Consider the following 14564-nt stretch of genomic DNA (forward strand, 5'->3'; position numbering starts at 1 on the left):
TGGATTAAGTGTCAGGCTTTTGTTTGAAGGAAGCCTTCTAGGAAATGACTCAACAAGACATCTGTACGTTGAAATTGGTCAGGCTTTGAAATATTTAGATTCTGCTTATGAATATTGACGTTTAATGGGAAGATCTTGCATCAAAAGCCCTGGCTGTTGTTTGCAGGAGGGAGACGTGTGCGCACACTCACGTGTGTGTGCGTGAACACAAACCTCTTCTCGTTTGGCAAGCGCTAATGGGAGCAAGCCAGCATAGACTGTTGCATTAATGGGGATTTACAGCACAAATCTGCTACTGTTCTGTCAAGGCAAACAGAAATAAGTGGGCTTTTAGTGCTAGGAAAGCTGGCCCTGGGGCTGTGGGCTGTTTACTAGCAAAGGGCAGCTGCTCAGAAAGGGCTGCGGGGGAGCAGAGGGAATAAATGGCAAAAGATGGAGACAAGAGGAACCAGGATTCGGGAAAGGATGCAATGAGATCAGGGGCAGGGACTGCCTTCCCTACCTACACTCCATTGAGAGCATTTTCTCCCTGAGAGTTTTGGTTAGTGAATCGCTGCTCGTTTTCCCCTTCGCTGTGTATTTCAAAAACTGCCTTCTGCTCCAAAAGATGTGTCAGTGTTTATCAAAATGTAAATAACAATCTGCGCCTTGGCTGCCCTCAGCGGAGAGCTAACGTCGCCATGGGACCAGCTGCTGAGTGATGGAGGTCCTTCTCCTCCAGGAGGTGGGGGAATGCCGGACTACGCTGCTCCTCTTCAGAAACATGTGTAGAAAGGTCTCAGCCTCTGGGGCTGGTCCAGGATAACCCAGGCTCAATGCCACGATGTGGGGGGGTTGGGGGATGTGAGCAGGTTGGGCTCGTGAGAGGGCATGGACATGGTGAGACACAGTTGGGGAGAGGTGCCCAAAAGTGGGGTCTGGTGCAATGTGGGGCTGCAGGGCTCCGGTCTCCACCTTCAGCTTCCCAGGAGGTTTTTTAGGTGGCTGAAACAACTTTGCCTTCATTCGTTTGATGCAACTTAGATTTTTTCTCTGTGGTTTTGAAACCTCGCAGGAGCGTTGGCCAAAGTCATGCTGCGATGGCTCTCCCTGCGTTTCTGCTAGGCTTGGGTCTCTGTGCCAGCAGAAAGCAGGCATTTCTGGGCAAAGCTGCCAATCTCCCGCCATGGTCCTTCCTCTTCCCACCACAAAGGTGAGACACCTTTCTCCTCTTCCCAGAGGACATCTTCTTGCTTTCCCATCCCCTGTGCTGCATTAAAATATACTTTTTTTTTTTTTTTTCCTGTATCCTGCATCTCCCAGCCTAGTGAAGCATCTTGGGGGGCATCTGCGGCTGTAGGTGGACATAACGCTGTCACCCTTCTGTCCTCCACGGGAGACGGGTGGCCTCAGGGGCGTGTGCTGGCACCGTGGCACTGCGGTGGCGGCCGGGGACAGGTTAGTGCCTGACCCGCGGCCGGGCTGGAGTCGGAGGTGTGAGGTTATTGGAAGGTGCTTGTTTGTGTTGAGCATCAATACCGAATTGTTCTCCCCGCGCCGGTCGTTATTATGCAAAGCCAAGTCCTAAAAAAATATTGAATTTCCTCTCCCATAATTTTGAGGAAAAACACTTACCCAGCATTAAGCAGCGTTTGTGAGGTGTCCTTTCATCTGGACGCGCAGGGGAGCTGCCGGCACACCTCGGGGTGAGACTGCAGCCCTCTGTGCCGAGCGGAGAGGGGACCCCGCACCGGGACCGCTGGCTTCAGAGGGGCAGCAACCTTGTCCTCCTCCTAGTCGTCTTTTTTTTTTTTTTTAAATGCACGTGCTGCTTGAAACTCTGTGAAAAGCTTCTTTTTATTCATGCGCTCGAGTAAAATTCAGGCTGCACTGCTGCACCTACAATAAGACTTTAAAGAGGGTCTGTGTCGCTTGGTGTGAAAGGGAGCCGGGGTCGAGAGGGGTGCAGGGGGAAAGCCCGCATGGCCTTAAGAGAAATTTGGGAAAGTTGATGGCTGCGGTGGCATTGGAGCAGGACCGGACACGGTGCCCCGATGCCAGGCCCGGTCCCACGGCCCCAGCGCGTCGCTGCTGCCAGCTCTGCACCAGCCGTGGCAGGGCTCAAGCAGGCACGCGTCCATCCAGACACACCACAGTGGCTCTGGGATGGTGCCCGCAGGGCTGGAGGATACCCGGGTCAGAGATAGGTAGAAGAAGAAGGTGGTGTTCCCTCCTTCGTTATTCTTGTTCAATTCAAAATGCAAAAGAGGAAAGAAAAAGGATTAAACTCCAGCCGGGTTTGTGGCCAGCTGGGAGGCAGGAACGGGCCCGGCGGTTCTCCTGCCTTTGCAGGTAACACCCGGTTTTGTGCTGAAATGATGGAACTGGAAAAGCCAAGACTACCTCAGCTGATTGCCAATGGAGAATGAATATTACTCAGTCCTGTTGCAGTATGGAACACAGCCCATGGAAGAGCAGGAAGAACCGGGAGAAGCAGATGTGGTGACACCCTCTGGGCAGGTGACCACCCACGGCAGCGGGACCTGGGTGCCAGGCTCTGGGACACCCCGCAGCTGTGCCCTCGGAGGGTGCTGCCTGACTCCTGGACCATTCCCAGCTCTTCTTCTCATAGGGCACCCTGCAACAGAGGTCCACCTCAGCAATCCCGTTGCACAGGTGGAAATGCTGCAGCAGGGATGCTGTGGCCGCTATCAACGCTAAACCCGCAGGAAACATGGATCCTCCTGCTGCCCGTGCCAGAAGCCCCCCTGCAGCCCCCCAGGCTCTCCCACAGCCTTTCAACCCAAGGGCATGGTTTATAGCTCTGCTTTCTGCACCTTTCACCTTGCCCAGAGCCACAGACTCCTGCCTCCCTTTGCTGGGGTCACGCCGGCAGCGGCGGTGCTGGAGGCAGATGGCCCATGTCCTACCTCTGGCCCGGGATGCTGCATCCCAGCAGCCTCCCATGATATGCATGAGGACTGATGCTGGTGACACAGGGAAGGGAGCCTGGGTCTGGCTGAGCTCCATCGTGGCTGGATGCTCTGCAGCATCTCTTCAACCCAAAAGGTACAGGAAAGGGTTTAGCAACATGCAGCCGCCTCTAAGATGCCTATTTTGGCGTAATCACAATCTTTCTGCATCTAAATAGCCAGAAAATTGAGCCCTTGAGTTTCACATCTGCAAAGCCAAAAGAGTGCTTGGATAAATGATGTGTTTATGCAGGGAAGGGGGCGGCAGCCCAGGAGCCGGGAGCGGGAGGACACACGGGCCGCCTCAGCGGCTCCCCAGGAACTGTGCTGGCACTTGCCTCCCGGCTTGCGTCGGAGAGGGAACATCACGCTTCTAGCAGGCATCACACGTCTTTCCAAATCAAATATGAGCCTGCCTGCATGCTCGGCGCGGGGGGAAGCGGGGGGCAGCCCTGGGGCAGAGCTGCAAAGCTGGCAGCAGGCAAGGCAGGGCTGAGGGACCCCCCATGCCAGCCTGGTGCCACCCCACAGTGGTCCCCTCCGCCTCAGCCAGTGCCACCAGTTCCTCGGGGTGACGTTTCACTCCTGTCCATTGCCAGGTTTTACTCGTTTTCTCGCCCCTGGGCACAAGGTTGCAGTTTTTTGGCTCAGCGGGAGAAGAGGCAAAGCGAGCTTTGGTTGTTTTTATTAGAGTTAAAGGAAGCTTTAAAGCAGACGTTCCTATGCGTCCCGAGCCCAGTCGCACGTCGCAGCCGTGCCAGCACAGCCAAGCAGCAAAATCCTCACGTCGGCCAACCAGCTCCCAGCTGCAGAGAGCCAGCGTCACCCAGCAGCCGAATCCCAGCCCCGTGCCGAAGCCGGCGGGGCTTTGGCAGCGCCGGATCTCCTGCTGCTCTAAGGGCATCTCCCCCCTGCCCAGCCAGAGGCACCAGAGCTCCTCTGGGTGCAAATACACTTTTGTTAGCAGAAATATAAGAAGTAAACCTCCACGTTTGACCTTGTCTTGTTCCTGTAAAGACCAATGCATCCTCTGAGCCAAGACCCCGCGTAATGCTTCTGGGTGAAGCCTGCAACGCTTCAAGCTGATGTAACCTGATGTCCCAGGTGTAAGGGAGATTTTGTTGGATGTTATTGGTTGATAGAGATTTTCTGGAGCCAGCTTTCAACAATCTGGCAATTTTTGGCAGTGCAAACGTGCCTGTTTGCAGGGAAAGAAGAGGATGCGAAGCCCCGGCGGGGGACGGCGTGTGCCTCCTGTCCACATCTGGCCCCCTGGAAGCAATAACGCGCCACTGAGACCAGTGTCTTGTATGTGGGAGCTGCAGATGTTTAGCAAGGAGAAATGTCTGAGATGCTTTGAGATAAGGAGCCAGAAATGCATGTGACAGGGTGATGGTGTGGGGAGGACGCCCAGCAAGGCCAGGAGAGCTGCTGTGGGGCAGAGCCACGTCCCTATAGCCTCTCTCCTCCCTGGAAAAACCCCGTTGTGTTCCTCATGAGCCGCCTTTGCTGCTCAAGAGCTGCTCACACCCAAGGGGTGGGCTTGCACAAAGCCTCCTGATGCCAGCACCAAGGAGGGGACCTGGCCTGATGGCCACAGCATGCAGGGAAGCAGAGAGGCTCTGCGGTGTGCCGTGCAGCACGGAGGACACTGGCCACCAGCAACTTGCCCTGCCATGGACCAGCTGCCCGGCATGGCAGGCAGCTCCCTTTCCTCTCCCTGCCTCAGTTTCCCTCCTCCCACCCAGCTTTGCTGCCACAGCGACGGTGCAAAAAAACCAAAATAGAGTGAAGCAATGAAACTGGGGCATTTCTGCACATCTCGTGCAGCCCGGCAGCAGGCTGAGCTGCCGAAGGCGCTGCTCGCGGTGCGGGATGAAGGCTCGGTTGGGGATCCTCACCCTGTTTCTCAACCGCTCCCTCACCAACCCCTTTCACGGTGCCTGCGGTTTCACTGACTGTCCAGGTGTCCTGTGGGGAGCAGGGCAGTGGCGGGGGACAGACAGACGGAGCAAAGCCGCTGCACAAAGGCCATTAACCCATATTAATTTATCCAGAGCTGGCCCATGGGTCCAGGGGTTAGGTACCAGCGCAGCATCCCTTCTTCCTCCTGTGGCCAAACACACGTGGCTCCTGGGGCACTCGTGCCTCAGTTTCCCCGCCTGTAAAGCAGGGGTGGGAGTGCTGGGGTACATACCCAGGGCGGCTGGGCTGCACTGCTCAAACCAGGGCTGACAGTGACCTATTTACCTACGACAGAACTTTCTGCTCCACTTATTTGACCCGGCACCTTTCTGTTTGCTTAAAGCCGGGAACGTTTCCTCTCAGCCAAGCCAGGCGCGCACGCAGGTATGTTTGCCCGAGAGACAGACCGCTGCTCTGTGCATCCCCGGCTCTGTGCCTCGGAGGAATTTGGACCCGTTTGCTGCGATAGCATTGCAAAATTCACCCTGAAAAGCTTCCACGTTTTTCCTTATCCCCTTCTCCCCATCCCTCTGAAGCTGCACGGTCATCATCCTGGGGACAGGCAGCGCCGGGGAGTAGAAAGGTGACATTGTTCTGCCCTGGAAGGCCGTCAGCATCCCAGCTCCCCGGCTCTGTAGCTGCCTCAGTCATGCATGTTTGCATATGTTAAAAATATTTAGTCCACTGCTAAAAAAAATATTATGCCCGAGATCTGGGGCCAGCTAAATATAATGCCATCTATGTGTCCGTGGCGCTGCGTGCCGGAGGCACAGAGGGGTACTATTTGCCTTCGGAGCGGTCTTCGGCTGCGAGCAGGGATGCCGGGAGCGATCCCGATACTGATGTCTGCCAGAAATGCTTTTTTCCCCCTTGGAAGGGGATATGGGGCAAGGAAAGCTTTTTGCTGGGGCGTGGGTCATTGCGCTGCAGTGTGCTGCTGGTGCTGGGGTGCTTCACTGTGCCCGGGCAGCCTCGGCGGCTGTGGGCAGGGATGCATAGGGCAGGGAGGAAAAAAAAGGTCAGAAAAAGATGTTGGCTCTAAGAAAAAGTCATAAAAAATGAAAGAGCTGGGCTAATTCCTGCAGTCGCAGCCAGCGGGATGGGCTCAGCGCAGGGATGAGCCGGGGTGGTTCCATGGCGTGGACACGGGCCACGCTGGAGAGGACTGAGACCTCCCCAACTTGTTTCACGCATGAGAGCAGGTTACGGCTCTTACCAGCCTCGCCCAGGCTTTCGCCTGTGGCCTGGAGGTACCCAGCACTGCTCGGGCTGGGGAGAGGCTTCCAGATAACTTTCATATACATAATTTCAAGCCAGCTGAGAGTGTGGGAGGGGAAACACTTCCCCGTAGTAATCTCCCCCAATGAGGGGCAGGAGAAAAGAGTTTGTTCTGGCCGCAGGAGGAAGACAACGGGGAGCAAGGCCACAGGATTTTTGTGCAGAAGCATTAAGGAATCATTTCCTCTGCTTTTTTCCCTTATATATTTATTTTTGGAGTAGGAAAAGGGGCTGGGGGGGGGGGGTAGGGAGGTGAAATAATCGCAGGCAGAGAGTGTGAAGGAATCTTTATACCCCGTCCTTTTTCTTTTTTGGTTTGGGTTTACCCCCCCCCCCCAAAAGTGTTTGGAGAGGCAGGGGAGCAAGCGGCTCTGTACACTGCGGCCATTCATGGCTCAGCTGGGGGCGTGCGGGGCGCGTGGCTGGGTGGGAGCGCGCCACGCCGGAGAGGAGAATAATTTGTTCACAATATAGAGCAGGGTAAAATAGGCTGGTTGTCTGAGCGTGGATGTAGCATAATGTATAGAAGTGCAAGCATCAATAAGTCTATTTATTAGCGGAGCTTTTGCTGAGCAGGGCTGTGAATAAACTATACAGCTCGTACAAAAATGTAAATGTTAGTGATCCCTTAGAGACATAATTACAGGAAAAAATAAGGACAGCTTTTCAGCGTTTGGGAAGCCGGCCTCCTCCGTCCCCTTTCTAACTGCTGATGCACATACTCTTTTCCCCCCGTGGGGTGTCTGCATCCAGCGTGCCGCGTCCCCCCTCTTGCAGCTCCTCCATCGTCCTCCCTGCCTGCTAATTAAAGGAAAGTTGTGTCTCCACATCCCACGAAACGTCTTCGCCGCCTGCTTTGGTGTGCAGAGCTCTTGAATTCCTCAAGCCTGTGTGCCACTGGCTCCTCTGGACCACAGTGAAAGGTTTCATTCATCCCTCCTCTGCTGCCTTCTAGAGTTACCACACCCTGGGCCTCTGCTCCGCAGCTCCTCTCTGTTTTCCTTTCATTAGCAGGATTCCCAGATTGAAAGGCTGCGAAGGGCTGGGAAGAGATGCTACAACCCTATTAGCATAAGGGCTGTGCAAATACCTGCCCCGCGCGCGCTCCTGCCGTTTGCCGTGAGGTTTGCAGAGCAAGAAAGCCAAAATCTTTGGGGTTTGGGGTTTTTGGTTTGGTTTGATTTTTATGAAATGCTGCTATAAAAGCACCTCCGAGTGCTGCCCCACCTACCCCATGCCCCCGTTTGCCTGAGCAGACCCCGTTTCCACCCACCGCAGCGATGAGTTTGCAGCACTTTCTGCAGGCTGGCAGGGTCGCTGCAGGCAGGAGAGCCACTGCCCACCCTGGAGACCCCTGAGAAGATGCTTTGGGATCTTCTGGTGCTTATTTGGCTGCATCCAAGCCACGGCAGCGCTCCGAGGGCGCGCATCAGGACCGCGGCACAGCACACATGCGTGTCTTAAGTACCATAGCTGAAGCCATATGGGCTCGGCTGTCCTTACGCTAGCCTTGCCCTCCGTGCCCGTGCGAGCGTGCGATGAGCAGGGGATGTTGACCCCATTCTTAGCAGCCAGTTCAAATCTCCTATAAAAGGGAGATGGACAGAAGAAACCCATCGCAGACGTGGGATGGACGGGAGCAGGTCTCCCTAGGTAGAAAGTGCTTTCGGTTGATGTCAGCTTTTCTTTTGGAAGTCAAGCTATTCAGCAAGCCTTTACCAGAGCAAGATTACAGGAAAGAGAGAAAATGAGTTTCTAGGAAATCCGTGCTGGGATGCAGAAGGTCAAAGAAGGGTTACGATGAGGGAATTTGCTTTGGGAAGGAAGAGCAAGGCACCGCAGAGCAGCCGTGGCTTTCGCCGCCCCCTCTGCCACCCTCCAGATGAGATCAGCCCGCGGCCCTGGCCCGGCTCGCTTACTGAGCTGCTGCTTTTATGGATGAGCTGGGGAAGCAAATTAACTTCCAATGAGTTTTTCAACAGAAAAGGGACGGGCTTCTCAGCAGAAATTGATAGCAAAATGTTAGCTTCGTATGGACCATCTATCATCCACAGCAATGTTGAACCTTATTTGGCTTTTGGCCCTCTGCAATTATTCTGTGAGTAGTGGTGACTCAGCTGGGGGGAATTTAAGTTTCCTGATCACTGATTTATATCTTCAGTTGCCTCAGACTCCTGGGCGATTCGTTGCGGTTGATCAAAGCCCTTCGAGGCCAGCCGGGGTCTTCAGAGGTGCCGTCCCCGAGTCTCATGGTGTTGCTGCCTTTGGATCACTCTTTCCCTTCACCTAATGCTGGTGGTCGTCTTCTCTCTGCGGAAGGGTGCAAACGTGAAGGGTGGTGGTGGGGAGCCCAGGGGATGAGCATCCAAGTCGAAAAAGGGGTTGGAGAGGTGCTTCTTCTGGTGACTATTGTGGTGCCCAAGACCCCAGGGATGTTCCCTATGGCTTGGCTTGTCTCCTGCAAACCCAGATGTGGTGGGAACGGTGTTGGCTCCTTCTGTCCCACAGGCACCGTGTCCCCACAAGCATGCTTTTAACAGCAACGGTAACTGCTGCGGGCTGGGGGTTTGAAATCCGCCTTGCGAACCCCATTGGGCTTGAAATCAAAAGCATTCGTGGCTACTCATCCTCCTCTTCCCGTTGAGCAGCCTGTGCGCTTCGCTGCTACCTGGCTGGATTGCCCAGCCTGGAGCCACCGTTCAAAAACACCCCGTGAGTCCTCGCAGCCGGGTCTGCAGCGTGGTTCTGCATGGGACCTCCTGGTGGCGTTGGGGTAGGGACAATCTCCCTTACCTTGGTCTCCGATGTCCAGCCTGTGGTCGCTTGGATCGCGGTTTTGAGGAGCCTGAAATAAAGAACAACCAGGCGGCAAAGATGAGCGATGCCGCCCGCAAAGCTCCCGGCCATGAATCAGCTTCTGGCTTGTCTCTGAGGCTGGGCCCGCAGCACCTTCCTTGGCACCACCTCATGCGGGTGCTTGGCCAGCCCGCGTGCTCCAAAGCAGATCGGACCTGTGGATTCAGATAGATCGGGGTCGTGGATTCAGATCAGGATCAGGCATCCCTGATGCGCGCTACGGTCAGACCAAAGCCTGTTTTCACCCCGTCGCGCGTGCAAACACGGGGTACGTGGTGAGAATTGTCCTGATGGAGCGGAGGAGCTACGAAGCTGGATCCTGGCCTGGCTCATTGCCTCATTGCTCAGGGGTCTTTCAGATTGCCTGGCCTGCAACAGCAAGATGCTGAAAGCCTTCGGCTAAAAGGGAGCAAAGCAGGGGGAAAATCTTCTCTATGAACCGACACTACAGTATATTAATAATATATAATTATTCTATACTCATAATCTCGTACCATTAAAAATAAGCATGCGGCCAGCTGTACTTGGTTGAAAACGTCATTTTCTTGTGTATAAAATGAGAATAGCTTCGAGCACACCTGATTTCTAAGCAACTGGGATGTGAGTTGGATACCACAGAAGAAACCCAGTGTGAGGAAGAACAGGGCACTTCGGTCCCAATATCTAATGCATCAAATGCTGTTGGGGTCATCACCTCCTGGGGGGAAAAACCACTATTCCTGGGTCAGAAAGGGAACTCTGAGGCCTCCAAATGATGGGCTGGGTTTTATTTTAATGCAGTCATATATGTATTTTAAGCAGCGTTTATTAGCGAAGTGCTTCATGCAGAAAGATGCACCTGGGTTTGATTTATGTTACATGAGAAATGCCTTGGCCAAGGCAAAAAAGCACAGAACTGGGGGGGGGCGGGACGGGACACCAAAATGAAATTCTTCATTTTATTGTGCATAATGAGACGTTTGCTCTGTGACAATTATATAAGCGGTTTCATGTTAGTGGGGCCAAAACAAATCTATGAATACAGCGTGTATTTTAAAATTCATTGTTTTGCCCTGTGAATGAGTCTTCTAAAAAAGTCCCTGACCGGGAGCCAGAGCCAGCTCACTGTTAGACCGGGTTTAGCCCGTAGTAGCTCCCTTGGCTTCGGGGAAGTTCCTCTGGACTTACCTCATTAGCTAAAACGAGCCTTTTTCCTCCTTCATCCCTCCTCCTGGACGTGCGTGCTGTATTGGGGACCGCGTGCAGTGCTTCGCCGTGAGATTTGCCAGATGGATGCTAAAGGCCGGGGCGCTGGTACCCTTCTTGCTGGAACACAGCATGCTATGGATGCATGGAAGTGACCTGCTCTTCAAGGGGTGGTTTGGGGTGTTTTCCCCGAGGAAAGATCTGCTGCAAAAAGCCACGCATATGCTTGCCTTCAAAAAGCAAAAGCTGAGCCCGTGCCGAAGCCTTGGCGGTGATGGGGGAGCTGGGATGCTGGGTGCGAGCGGGCAGCACCATCAGCCTGGACCGGTTCACCCACGTAGAGCTGGGTTCAGGCTCGGTGGGGGCGGGCTGGAGGCAAGCCGGGCAAAAAAGCAGCATTTTTTTTCAGCCCCTTAGTTCTGGTTTTCATCAAAATAGGCCTTTGCTGAAATTGCACAGGCCTTTGGAGAGCGTTTGATCCAAACTGGTGTGTATTATTATATACCGTGTTCCCATAGGGTTGGACGTCATGAGAGCAAAGCCACGATTGGGAGGTTGTCCGTGCCTCCCTTCCATGCGCAGGGCGCAGCCGTCACCCGGTGATGCCAAGAAATGGTTGTTCACTTCGGGGGCTGAAAGGAAAAAAAAAAAAAAAAGAAAAGAAAAAAAAGAAAAAAGATGTTAAACATGAGTAATTCAAAACCACGCGAGCTTTACTGCAAACAACGTCAAGAGTTGGTGTAGCCCCGCTATTGCAGTCCGCGAAAGCCAGACTGACTTTTCAAAGGCAATTTGCAGTCGTTGCTGTAAATAAGCACGTGCTCGTTCCAGGGGCTGCTCCGTCCGGAGCTGCTTGGATGGCATCCAGTCCAGGGGCTTTTATTGCGATTCCACTTGATCGCCGAGGTTGGATGACGACTCATTCTCTACGCGTACGGAGCTCCGGGAATAAGCATCGCAACGTGAAAAGTGTCAGTCGGTCCTTTGCTATGGAAAGTCGTGTTAGCCTCGGAGCGGGGTTTCAAATATTACACTCGCTGCTGTCAGAGGAGAGCAAAGCAGATAATCCCCTCGGCCTTTTATCCTTACAAATTGGGAGAATAGTGCTGTTTTTTTTTTTAACACGAGACGTGAGGAGACCTGATCACAGATCGGGGGATAAAGAGGCCAAATTTCTCCGGCGGTGCTGCAGGCAGGAGCAGCCCAGCAGTTTGCCAGGGCAGGGCCTGATCCTGCTCTGCTGCAAATCGGCCCCAGCTGCCTCAAAGGCAGCGAGGTGGCTCTGGATTTACTCCGGTGTAACTGGGAGCGGGCTGCTGGTGCAGAGGATGCGTGCCTTTGATATTGTAACCTAAAACTGGCAGCTTTCCCTGCTCTGGCAGGAGTTTAGAAACATTGCCATATGAGCCGGTTTTCCAGAGAGGCCTGAAAATGCAATCCATTATCTGATATTTTGTAGCAGCATTTTTAATTAAGGCTTTGGCTAAAGGGCTGATTAAAGAGGTGTGTGGGTTTTTTGTCCTTAGGGACTTGGCACATCCCCGCGTCTGTCACTCTTCTGCAACTACAAGACTCACTTTTCCTCCCGTGTCATATTCAGAGCGAAGTTGGGGTGGTTTTTTTTTTCCCTCTTTCTATCCCTTTTTTTCTCCCTCCCCCCCCCCCACCCACCAGAGGTGCAGATAAATCATTATAGTCCCTGCTCAGCTTGTCTCCTTCTCCCGTAGCCCAACTTCTGCGTGCTACTGGCTGGTGCGGCGCGGAGGGGGCGTGAGCAGCGCAGCTCCGTGCCTGTGGTCAGTAATGAAGACTTCTCTTTTTATACACAGATTACGGAGGAACTGCACAGGGCCAGACGGCAGCTCTTAATTTCCCGACTTTTTAATTTTTCAGCCCTCGCCGAGGAGGATGCAGCCTTCCCCCCCGGCCGACTTATAATGAGGTGAGTAAACACCCTTTTGTCATTTCAGGCTTGCTCCCTGATGGCATGTAAATATTATTTTTTGTTTGGTCGAAGGACGGGGTGGGGGGAAAAGGAAAAATGTGCTGCTTGCCACATGTCAGTGCTGGGGGTTTCATACCTCCATGCCAGTGATTTCCTAGGGTTTGTTCGCCTCGCGAACCCGCCTTGCTGCGGGCTCCTGCGTTTTCGCTCTGCAAAGACCCTTTAACGCAACTTTTCGCCCCCTTTCCCCTTTCTTGCTCATTCAATAACTCAGCGAGGTTTGTCAGAGTTAAAATATGATGCTCCTTTGCTGCGAGGTATTTGGGTTATTTGTGTCATCCTAGAACTTTAAAAGAAAAATCATTGCCATCCTCTTCCTCCCCCCCCCGCCCCCCCAGCAAGGCTAAACCCCGCCGGTTTGCAGCTGGGGATGCCAGAGCCCCCCTGCCCCGGGCTGGGGGCTGCTCCCGGTAAACCCCCCCTCGGAAACCGGGCTTCCCTTCCCTCCTGTCATCGGCTGCGATGATCCCACCTCTCCCGGGAAAGTGTCTCCTCTGTCCCGGCGGGGTCACCCCGGGGGAGATAAAGAGTTAATCCACCCCCCCTCCCCGCCCCCAGCGCCGACTTCAGCTGCAAAAAATATGAAGTGAGGATGGATCTGCTCATCTGCTGAGCAGAGAAGTTGCCTTTGATGTCGCTCCTTCCTTTCCTCCTTCTCCTCCTTTTTTTTTTTCCCTCTCCCGCCCCCCCTTAACCCTTCTGCCGGTGCTCGCTGCCCCCCGGGGGGGATTTACGGAGCCCCCCCCCACCTCCCCGGGACTATGGTGTGTGTGGCGGGGTGTCGCGGACACGCGGGGACACCGTGGGGTGCTGGCATCTCCCCGTTTTGCTCCCCCCCCCCGGGATGTGCACACCCACCCACACCCCCCCCCCCCCCCCAGGGAGCGCTCCCACCGGCCCCGGCGGGGTGGGGGGCTTGGCAGGGTGCGGGGGGGGGTCCCCCCAACGAGCTGTCACCGGGGGCGGCCCCAGCCCCGTCCTCGGGAGGGCTGAGCCCGGCCGGGTTGGTTTTGGGGGGGTTGGGGGGGTGTTTAACCCCCCTTTTTTTTGCGCCGCCGGAGAAAAGCGCTGCTGCCGCTTTAAGGGAGAAGTCCCTTTAAGTGACTTTCCATTTGCTGCTTTGGAGAGCTGAGAATTTGGTTTCCCAGATTTCCTTTGAGTTGTGTGCAGTAGTCAGAGGGAGTTAAAAAAAAAAAATCCCCCAAAAAGCCCAAAACCTACTGTACGCTCGGGAAACCTTCAGCAGCAGCCAGCCAACGGAAAAAGGGAAAAAACCTGAGGTTTAGGGGGGAAAACTGAGATTTAGGGGCAAGAAAAGTCATCTGCTACTGTTTCCCTTTGCCTTCCTGCTCCCGTTGCCTTCTCCCTTCGTGGGGAGCGGAGGAACAGGGCGGTGGTGGATGGGGAAGCCTCCCTGTGGGATTCGGGGGGGCCGGGAGGATGCTGCACCCCCCGGGGGGCAGCGGGGTGTCTGCACCCACCCGCGCCGGGCACCGATGGGGTTAACAGCCTTCGCCAGCTGGGGAGCATCATAAATCGCAGCCGTGCCCCACCAAATTAATTTGCACTTTCTTTTCCTCATGTTTGCTCTGGGAAGAACTGAAGGGGTGGGGGGGGGGGGGGAAGAGGAAAAAGGGGGGGAAAAAGCTCCTAAATAAATAAGCAGCCTGGAAGGGGGCTGGGGGCAGGCTCTGTTTCCTCAATTAGCTGGGACTTGCCTTCTCTTGACGAACGGAAGGCAGCGCGTTTTAGCCTCTGGATTTGTGGAGCTTTCTCAAAGTGCCAAGTCTGGTTATACGGGGACTTTGGAGGGTTAGGTGGAGGAATCCGAGTCGCGCTCTGCTCCCTTAACTCCTTCGGGGCTGAGCGGCTTCAGGAACCTGGGCCTGGCAGCGCGGAACAAACCGGCAGCCCCATAAGGAGGGAGGGTTTTGGCACCCGAGCGCTTGGGAGAGGTGATTTCCCCCAGCTGGGACCTCACTGGGCTGGGGGTTCGCCAGCGCAAGATGTGCTGATGGAGAGACGCCGCGGGGACAGACGGACCTTGGGATGAGTTGAGCATATTTATCCTAGTTGCTAGCGGGTGACTCGCGGGACCGGGGTCAAAGAGCAGCTTTTGGGGTTGTGCAGAAGGTCGGGACGTACCAGCGGTCCTCACGCCTGGGAGGAGAGGCTGAGGATGTGGTGAGCTCGCGGCGAGGCGCCGGCATCGCAGCACATCACACCTGCGCTGTACCGTCCCCTACGGCACCGCTCTTGTGGTCAGCAAACGTCGTACAGGCGGTAGTGGCAGGAATTGCTTTTGGCACTGTAAAAATACAGTC

The 14564-nt window shown here is 54.7% G+C and overlaps 1 protein-coding gene across 1 annotated transcript in view; it reads left to right on the forward strand.

Annotated features, from left to right (window-relative positions):
- The window catches only part of ZNF469 (zinc finger protein 469), a 215955-nt gene that overhangs the window by 152719 nt on the left and 48672 nt on the right, over nt 1-14564 (forward strand). The window contains exon 3 of the mRNA XM_064459737.1: nt 12129-12177. The gene's annotated coding sequence lies outside the window, so the exon portion shown is untranslated. The remainder of the gene's footprint in view (nt 1-12128; nt 12178-14564) is intronic.

The sequence above is a fragment of the Phalacrocorax carbo genome, chromosome 8 (assembly GCF_963921805.1).
Source record: "Phalacrocorax carbo chromosome 8, bPhaCar2.1, whole genome shotgun sequence".
Lineage (NCBI taxonomy): Eukaryota > Metazoa > Chordata > Aves > Suliformes > Phalacrocoracidae > Phalacrocorax > Phalacrocorax carbo.